The following is a 10000-nucleotide window of genomic DNA, read 5'->3' on the forward strand; positions in this document are numbered from 1 at the left end:
CTCACACCTCGTCACCTGTACCTCATAGAGGCATCCTGGAGGACTTGCCCCAACACACACACACACACACACACACACACACACACACACACACACACACAGGTCCAAATCACACAGAACCCATGGCTGGGCCTCTGTTATGTTTCCTGTGGAAATGAATGGGGGTTAGGGGCAGAGTGTGCAGTCAGTAGAAGCTGGAGGACAATTATTCAGGCATCGATGTGTGGCACATGTTAGCTGGTCACTGAATGTACTGATCTATGGATCCAGGGAAATGCAACAATTAGTGGTCTACGACGTCCTTGAGTAGCTGTTTTAAACATGCAGTACCCCTTGTGGTCACTAGGGGGTGCTGTCGTCCTTCTAGAGGCTGTAGGTGAGCACCACTGACCTTTTGTCTGACGTAGCACTGCACATCACCTCCCTGTCTTCCTGTGTTTCACCAAAGACTGCTGGCTGCTTGTTTTGTTGTTTAATTGTTTTGACTCACTGCTTGTTATTGTTACGTGTCAAAAGAACAAGTTGTTGAATTTGGAGATATTTTGAGTAAGCAATTTGTGTTGCTTCTTTTTCTAACAATACTGGAATCACATTTTTGCTTAAGAGCTTAACCAATTGTTAAATGTTTTGGAATATTTATTTATTTATTTATAACTCAGTGAGCAACTTGTGTGCTGTACAAAAGTCAGTGAAACATGTTGTTTGTTTTAAAAAGCAATATATTAAAAAATGAAAACATATTCTCATCGTATAAAATAAAGCACATATTATTAGTGATCATCCTATTCTCCTTTTCATCTGCCCTTTCACAAACAAGGTCATTATTTTGTTGTGCAGTCGCTCTAATATATCATATTCTATTTGAAAAAGACACAATATTTTTGTTTAAAGTGTGAAGCATTTGGCAACTTTGATTTACTACAGGTGTAAAAATGCTTCACTATTGTTTTTTATGCTGCTGGATAGCCTTGAGGCTTTGAAAGTGCTGAACAAATAATTTGTCATTAGTATTTTTTTAAAGAAAATGTCATGGATTTATATGTTTAGCGTTCAACCGCTTGTAGCATCTCTGAAATATGAACTGGCTGCAATACAATGCGTGAAATCCGAAAATGAATTATTTTTACACATATATTTTTGCACACTACTTACTCAGTAACACAGTAACATATTACTAAATACAGGCGCCTGATGTACTGCATAATTCATTCCAGTTTTGTTTCTGCAACTTGCTGTGATAAAACGGTTAACGGTTCACGGCCATTAACTACTCAGTCAAAAATATTTATTCTCTAAATATTCAATTAAGGATGTTTCTATCTCAGTGATTTGCAGAGGGAATAATTATAGTTTTGTTATGTAATAATCTTTTTTTTAATTTTTTTAAAAAGATCTTATTCGAATAACATGTTTCCTAGAAAGAGCCATTTTACAGAATGTAAAACCAAATATATTTATTGTTTTGTAAATGCAATAATAAAGAATAACATTTTGTTGTGGTCAAAATTATATATTGAAAGCATTCTGAATTAGTTTGATTTTGAATATTTTAACAGCGCTTTATATTTTCAATACATGTTAATAATTCACAAATACACATGTAAATAATAATGATTATTATGTATAATATTTTAGAAAACAAACTATTTAGAATATTATTATTATTATTATTATTATTATTACTACTATTGTAATGCATAATAATGATTAGAATACTTGTAGGCGATATCGAAAGAGAAATCTTGGAGCAAAGGATTCTGTCTGTTAGTTTCAAAATACATTTGAAATAGATAATCTTTTTTTAAAGAAAGAGCTTTTTTAACATGTTATATATTTATTTATATATTTTTTGATACTGTATAATATATGTGAAATTATTCCTATATGATACTGTCAGCCATAATACACAGTGAAGAGCTTTGCTTACCTGTTACGTAATGTCTACCTTTACTGCCAAAATATTATGGGTTTTTAATATGTTGGCAAAACACTAGCGTGGTAATTACTAGCCTCACTGTCCACACATGAAAGCAGATTACAGATTCAGTGTAATTCCTCATGCCTAGTTCAGAGAAATTTCCGAAAAAGTTTGAGGAAATCACTTGAACGATTCTGTCTTACTTCGCAACTTTTTTTTGAACAACAGGGGGCACTGTTTATCTTCATTTCACCGTTAGACCGGCGGAACGTTTTGTTGATTTTCAAAGGATTCGTAACGACCCAGAAGGTGGGGGGGCGAGGGGAGCGCATATTTCCGAAAGACGCGCAGTCTACGATGTGACGTTTCATCGAGGGCGGGGAATTTTTTCGTTGCCCTCTCGGTGAACTCGGAAATCTGGGCTGGGGGCAGCTGAGGATGGCAGCGTGGCACGGCGCCAGTGACGGGGGAATTTGGTAGCATTTTCTAACTGGTCCAGCCCCTGCCTCTGAGCGCAAGTCTGACCGAACAACGACCCGGCGACTGGGGTCAGAAGTTCAGAATACGTCACGTGTCGCCATGGCTGAGGTAACAGTTGGGTTGGTGGATGCTTTCTGAAAAATCAGGTTACGAGACAAATCTCACATTTCCCCGTGTAAAGCTATGATTCGGGGCTCGTGAACTCCAGATGAACCCGTGCCTTTTTCAGAACGGGGCGGGCGCTGGTAATATTTTTGGGTTTGTTATGGGGGTAAGAGTTTAATTTTTGCTAGCTCATCTCCCGACAGTGACCGTTGTTTGACCCCGTTGGTGGGGGGGGGGGCTGGAAGGGTGCGGTGGGGGGGTTGGAGAAGGCTGAGGGTGACGCAAATGTTTTTTAACAGTTTGGTGCTTTGCCATTCTCCGGAGTGCCAGTCTGAGTGAGCTCGGGGAAGCGGCGGCCATGTTGTTTTGGGTGACTGCGGTCTTCATGGGAATGGGCAGCGCGACCAACATGTCTGCTGAAGTGCGCATCGCGCTTAATGACAAATGTTAGCTAAAAATATGAGAATGGCAATATATAAAAATACAAAATACAATACAATTAATTTAGCTGCTATTATCAAAAATATGTTTAAAAGTTTCAGTTTCAATTCAACCAAACCAGATTTGCCACGGGGCAAAGAGAATCTTTCTTCTCCATTTTGACATTAAGGCTGTTGTGTATGAAATATTGAAGATGTATGGTGCTGTTAGACAATTGTCGCAGCCCAGTGGCAAAAAATAGCCGTGCTTTAGAAACTTCTGAGTGTTGCTGGCATCAAAATTATGGTTAAATAATTCATTTGTGCCTCCACTGAGCATAAAGTGTGAAACTTATTGTGAGCCTTGAGTGATGTTTTTCTGCGCTGAAGAGTGCTCCTCGTGTGTCCGTCCGGTGATAATGGCTAAAAGCTGTCGCACATGGGGACAGCGGAGAGCCCGGCGAGAAAACGCAAGCTGCCCTGGACGCTGCTCATCTCCCATGCTTTGTAAAAGGTCACCTGACAAACACTCTTACCTTTTTTTGAGAGGCTTTGAGTTCAGCGTTAAAATATTTGTGTGTTGTTTTTTTTTTTTCTCTTCCACTAAGGCGTGGAGGGCTGTCTAAGCCATTTGTCTATGTAATGCATGAATATCAGAGAGCAGACAACCTGCGTGTGTGATGTGGCGGTTATGACCAGTCCATCAGACAGCTTCACACCTCTCAGACGACCGCTCGCTCGCGCGCGCTACACTCTTGGTGCCCACTGAACACCATGGGACCCGCAGCCCTCAGAATACACAGCAACAGACGGCTGAATTCTTTAAGATGAAATGCTATCAGTGTTACTGGTACCAAGTGCTTCTGGGCAGAAGCTGGTCGGGTTGGTGGCATATGAACCAATACAGTTCTGGTTCTGCTCGCAAAGCAAAGCAAAGCATAGCAAAGCAAAGCAAAGCAAAGCACAGGCGTGTTTACTTTGTCTCTAGACATTTTTCCTTAAAGGAAACTTGCATGGTAAGCCATGTTTTTGATGAATTAGACTTCTACTTTTTAAATCGAATATCCATAATGTCAATACAAAATATTTGTATTTAAAACAATTTATTGTTAAAGACATATAGATATACATAATGATATATAGATATACATAATGATTTATTATTGCCAGCACTGAATTAAATGTACTGTACATATACATATTTAATTCAGTGCTGGCTATAATAAATCATTATGTATATCTATATATCATTGTGTATATTTATATATCTTTATATATCCTTATCCAGCGCTGAATTAAATATGCATACAGTTAAGAGCAATTCATGTTGATTTTATCTTGTTTGTTCTGACTGAAAATGGAACTGCCATATGTCAAAAGGTTGTAAAAGCGTTTGCATCTTTTTAAATATTTTTATGAAAAATGGTGTGTCCAAAAAGTATTCCTTATTATTCAATAATCAATGGAAACACATTTATTTGCCATCACAGCTCTCAATATGATTTTCATATCGATTTGATTCTTATTGTGGCCACTCTCAAATGCTGATATTGTTCTCTGTTAACCATTTCTTGCCTTGTTTGGCTGTATGTTTAGGATCATTGTGTGGTTTAATGGTCCAGTGCCGTATACTGGGGCTGGTCTCTCGACAGACTGCCCGATCTTTTCCTCCAGAATCTTAATGTAGCTTCTTGTTTTAGTGTTGGTTGAAAAACATCCCAATTGAATAATTTTCTCACCCCCAACACTTGAAATGGACGTGGGATCATTGGGCTTTAATGCTTTTGATTTTATGCCAATCTCAGGCCAGGTCCTTGGGTCAAAACTAAATCCAGCGAGAGCTGAACTCGTTGTCCAGGTGTGCCCTTAGTGCCATTATAAAGGTTAAAGCTGAGTTGTGCATGTTTGGAGAAGAGTGATCCACGACCAGCATCCACGATGACCACGTGCTCCATTTTGGGATGGGGTGAACATTTCAACCACCAAGATACCCACAGTGGAGAATAGCTATAGATATTAATGTAGTCGTTTGGAGTGTTCTTCAGGGGCCTGGCAACATTGTTACACTAAATGGCATCATGAGACAAAAGGAATACATCAGGATTCTGAATGAAAGCCTCAAGCACTGAGCAGCGTCGGACGTTTGAGCAAGAGAATGATTTAAAACATCCAGCCAAAGTGGGAAATAGATGGTTAATGGTACAATTGAGCACAAGGCCAGAGTGATGGCAAACTGATGCTAAAAAAGTGGCAGTGTCATTTTCAGTCAGAACAAACAAATATTGGTCAAGAGAAAAGTCAACAATAAATCAATATTTGCCAGGGGTGTGAATAATATTGTTCTTAACTGTATACAGTGTGTGTGTGTGTGTATATGTGATCTCTGTATAATATAATGAATAATGTTGTTCTTATCTGTATACAGTGTATTTATATCTAAAATGATCTCTCGTAGCCAGCACTGAATTTCCATCTCCATTGTTATAGACATGTTATGTTAGTATTTTACATGATGCTGATTACAACACTTAAAGTGTATTTATAGTGCATTAAGGCTAAGGTTGCCAAAATGATCCTTTACACGAGGCGCAGTAGTCACCGAAAAAAGGCAATTTGGATACTGTAATCACCTCTACAGTAACATTAGAATAACCGAGGTATTAAAAACACAGTAAAAGCATTACAAGTCTACTCCTCCACAATCACCATGAATAGCCTCATCCTTTCCTTTCATCCTCTCTCTCTCTCTCTCTCTCTCCCTCTCTCTGCGCCCCTCCTCTCGCCCTCCCCGTGGGTGCGGGATTATCGTCCCATCTGTGTTACCAGTGTACGGCGGTGCTAAGCCGAGGGCAGCTCTGCTCACTCAGGCGCGGTGATTGTTAACCCTGATTAACTTGATGTGGCGTTCAGTAGAGGAACAGTGTGAAAACCAAGTGCAGGGCCTGACCCACTGCCCTGCCACTGACCCCACCACACATTGGTCAGAGAGGGAGGGAGGGAGGAGAGAGAGAGAGAGAGAGAGAGAGACAAGAGAGAGAGAGAGAGAGAGAGAGAGAGAGAGAGAGAGAGAGAGAGATGAGGGCAAGAGGAGGATGGAGAGAGTAGAGAAAGCAGTGAGTGTGTGTGAGCAGAGACACACACACACACACACACACACACACACACACACACATGTCGCATCGGCTGTCTCCGCGTGGTTGAGCCATTTAGTGCTCTGAATGGAGAAACACTGTCCGTATCCAAACGGAGCTGCTCTCAGCCAACTAACGGATTTACACACATCCAGCGCTCGCTGTTTTCATATCACTTTCACCCGTACAGACGGACGGGCAACGCAGACTAGTAGCTTATAGCATCAGATCATTCATTAACATCTGGACACACACAGTAGGAGCCAGCGCAGCCTCTTTTGAAGTTGTTTCTGTGGTCTGGTTTGCGTATCTTTTAATTGTATGGCTGCTAACAGATGCTGCTTGGCTAGGCCTGTGCTCTCGCTTACTGCGGCTAGGCTAAATTAGACTGCTAGGAGCTCTCCTTTCATTTACAAATCTCCCCTCACAACTGCAAAAGTGCAAATGTGTGCAGTAGAAGCCAGACTCAGAGGGACAGGAACGACACCACACATAAATAATGCACCAGGGAGCACTTGGGTCTTGCATCTGCTTAAACCCAGCATGTCTGTGCTCGTGAAGGTCTTAAACCCAGCATGTCTGTGCTCGTGAAGGTCTTAAACCCAACATGTCTGTGCTCGTGAAGGTCTTGAACCCAGCATGTCTGTGCTCGTGAAGGTCTTAAACCCAGCATGTCTGTGCTCCTGAAGGTCTTAAACCCAGCATGTCTGTGCTCGTGAAGGTCTTAAACCCAACATGTCTGTGCTCGTGAAGGTCTTAAACCCAGCATGTCTGTGATAGTGAAGGTCTTAAACCCAACATGTCTGTGATAGTGAAGGTCTTAAACCCAACATGTCTGTGCTCGTGAAGGTCTTAAACCCAGCATGTCTGTGATAGTGAAGGTCTTAAACCCAGCATGTCTGTAATAGTGAAGGTCTTAAAACCCAACGTGTGTGATAGGGAAGGTTCAGACATACCACTTCTCTCAGAGAGAGGGAACTTTTAAGTAAAAGTGGAATACTTTGACTCCACTGTACATAATGTGAGTTCTAACTGCTCAAGAGCATGCTGACAATAAAGTACAAGAAGAAAACAGATTTTCCCCATGAATGCTTTGCAAAAATAACAGTTTATTTCTGTATAATCAGACATGACACAGTGTGCATGTTCCAAAATGCACTTCTTTTTGCAAATGTAGTCTTTTAGTTTCTTATTGATAGTTAACACAGAGGGTTCCTACCAAATATGTCTGTGGCTATACATATCCACCGCACACTGCTGTTTATTTACATCAGTTGTTAACAGTGAACATATGAATTGTGTGGCTTCAGTCTAAGTGGTGCCTGCTGGTCCACTGGCTTTGCATGTTTCATAACTATGGAAATATTTCAGAGCTCACATCCTAATCCACGTCAACTCGGTCAGTCTAGTGCGGCTGGACTGGACCAGACCAGACAAGAGCGACTGGGCAGTGCTGTTCTGCGACGTCCCAGCGCACGGAGTTATCAGCGGCGGGTTGAAAGCCATCGCTCAGCGGCTCTGGACTCTCTCCACACACACACACACACACACACACACACACACACACACACACACACACACTCCTTTGAGCGAATAATTAAGCTGCTTTGGCATTAGAACTTCAAATCAGCTTTGGCGACCTGTGGAAGTAAATCTTCCCTAATCAAACACAGCCTCCTCAGAGAGAGAGAGAGAGAGAGAGAGAGAGAGAGAGAGAGAGAAAGAGAGAGAGAGAGAGAGAGAGAGGGAGAGAGCGAGAGAGAGGAAGACAGAGCCAGCACACTGTCCTCCTCCTAGTGTCTGTCTGGCATCTCCCTATCATCCCATTCAGGAAATAATCTTTTTTTTTTTAAAACCACAGAAAAATAAACAAAATCCCCTGTACAGCTGTTTTATCAAGTGACCTCTGAGCTTAACAACGCAAAGAATAACAAATCTGCACATTGCAAATCGCTTTGGACTCGGTGAACGCATTTCAGACATACTGTGTGTGAAAGTAGGTTCCTCAGGGGGAGGAGAGAGGGATGTGTGCGAGTGTGTGTGTGTGTGTGTGTGTGTGTGTGTGTGGGGTGTGAGGGGGGGGGGGGGGATACTATTGGATGGAGTGAAAGACAGAGGGAGAGGGAATGAATGAAAGAGAGAGGGGGGGTCAGTGTGTGAGAGAGAGACAGAAAAAGAGAGAGAGAAAGTAGGGGAGAGGGAGATACAGAGAGTAATAGAGAGAGAGAGAGAGAGAGAGAGAGAGAGAGAGAGAGATGGCAGGGGAGCAGCATGAGTGGGGAGAGGTGCACTGGGAGCAGGGGTGTGTGTGTGTGTGTGTGTGTGTGTGTGTGTGTGTGTGTGTGTGTGTGTGGGAGGGGGGCCGGGTGGTTGGCGAGGGAGTTTCGGGAGGTCCCACCGTCATCTTAGCATTAGTGAGCGCTGACCCGGGATTAAGCTGCCTGGACAGTAGCAGTTTGATTTGATCGCACTGCGCTGTGTTGTTAAATCGCTCATTAAATCCAATTAGGCAGTGGACTCGTAATCGCCCCCTCGCCCCCCTCCCTCTGCGCCCCCCCCCTCCCTCTGTGCCCCCCCCCCCCCTCCCCCCCCCTCCATCCTGCTCCGCAGGAATATTGCGTGTCTGCAGACTGGCGGCCCTGTTGGGCTGAACTCCTGACCTTGCCCCACCACACACACTCACACACACACACACACACACTCGCGCGCACACACACACACCCTCGTACTCACTGCAGCCGGCTCCTCAGGGGTAAAAATAGACGATGGCAACGGTGTGGCCCGAGACCAAAAACAGACCGCGGTGACAACCTTGCCCCCCCCAACCCCCCGCCCCCCCCTCTCCGCTCCCGCTCCTGGCATTGTCAGGGCAATTACCCAGGTTGGCTGGCCCGTATGTGAGCACAAAGGACACAGTGTTGCTGTTAAACAGCACAAACACTGCAAGTGAGCCGCCGCGGCTCGTGGGGTCGCGACCTTGTGATTGACCTCCGTAAGCGTACAGTTTGTCAAAGCTGACCTCTACGCACTAATTGCGGCGGGCCCGGCTCTGTTCATTACCGTCACACACACGCCTCTGATAGGAGAGTGGCCCAACGTGGGAGCCGGACAGCAGATACACACACACACACACACACACACACAGAGTCAGCACTCACAGAAGGGGTTTGCAAATGTTTGTTTAACTGAAGTTTGGATCAAGTCCGATAGTAAACTTTGCCTACATAAGAATTGGTGTAGACATATGGAGTTGTAAGTGACTGAATTTCTGCTCATCAATTGATTTTTTATTCCTATTAATATGTTAAAAAAGTTGTTAATGTCTGAGATTTAAAATCATATTTGTTTAAATATTTTCCAGAATTATACATATTATACTGAATTAATCAGTATTTATCAATTAAGGAGATATTTGTCATAACTGTCTCCCATAAAATCTTTGACATAAATAAAATAATTATTAAAGACCACGTACATCAACTAAGTTAAGTATCTCTGCTAAATAATAATAATAATAAAAATGTTTGATTGTTTTAAGTAAATGTTAGAAAGTGTATTTTTCCCTTGGTTAAATTTTTTGCATGTTAGTTTGTACCATGTTTTGCATCTCAATGAACAAATATAAAAAATCACAGGAAAAAAGTAAAGGAAAACAATCATAATATATCATCAAATAATTATTAAATTATCTTACATAATTATTTTATTCATAAAATTACTCTTCTATCTTTTATTGTTATTGGTTGGGGAAATATGACTATTGCTGTTAAACTCTTGGGAATCTGTGCTTTTTAAATCAACAAATAACGACACAAAACTAATCTGTTCTCTACATCCTTTTTGCTTTTTGAATCAATGAATAACGACACAAAACGCATCTATTCTGTATATCCCTTTTGCTTTTGAAATGAATGAATAACGACACAAAACGGATCTATTCTGTATAT

The 10000-nt window shown here is 42.0% G+C and overlaps 1 protein-coding gene across 1 annotated transcript in view; it reads left to right on the forward strand.

Annotated features, from left to right (window-relative positions):
- Positions 1 to 1422, forward strand: part of mfsd8l1 (major facilitator superfamily domain containing 8-like 1) — a 15687-nt gene extending 14265 nt beyond the window's left edge. Inside the window, exon 14 of the mRNA XM_062556432.1 lies at positions 1 to 1422. This exon is cut by the window's left edge and continues 99 nt beyond it. The gene's annotated coding sequence lies outside the window, so the exon portion shown is untranslated.
- Positions 1423 to 10000: the final 8578 nt, after the last annotated feature.

The sequence above is a fragment of the Sardina pilchardus genome, chromosome 15, assembly GCF_963854185.1.
Source record: "Sardina pilchardus chromosome 15, fSarPil1.1, whole genome shotgun sequence".
Classification (NCBI taxonomy): domain Eukaryota; kingdom Metazoa; phylum Chordata; class Actinopteri; order Clupeiformes; family Clupeidae; genus Sardina; species Sardina pilchardus.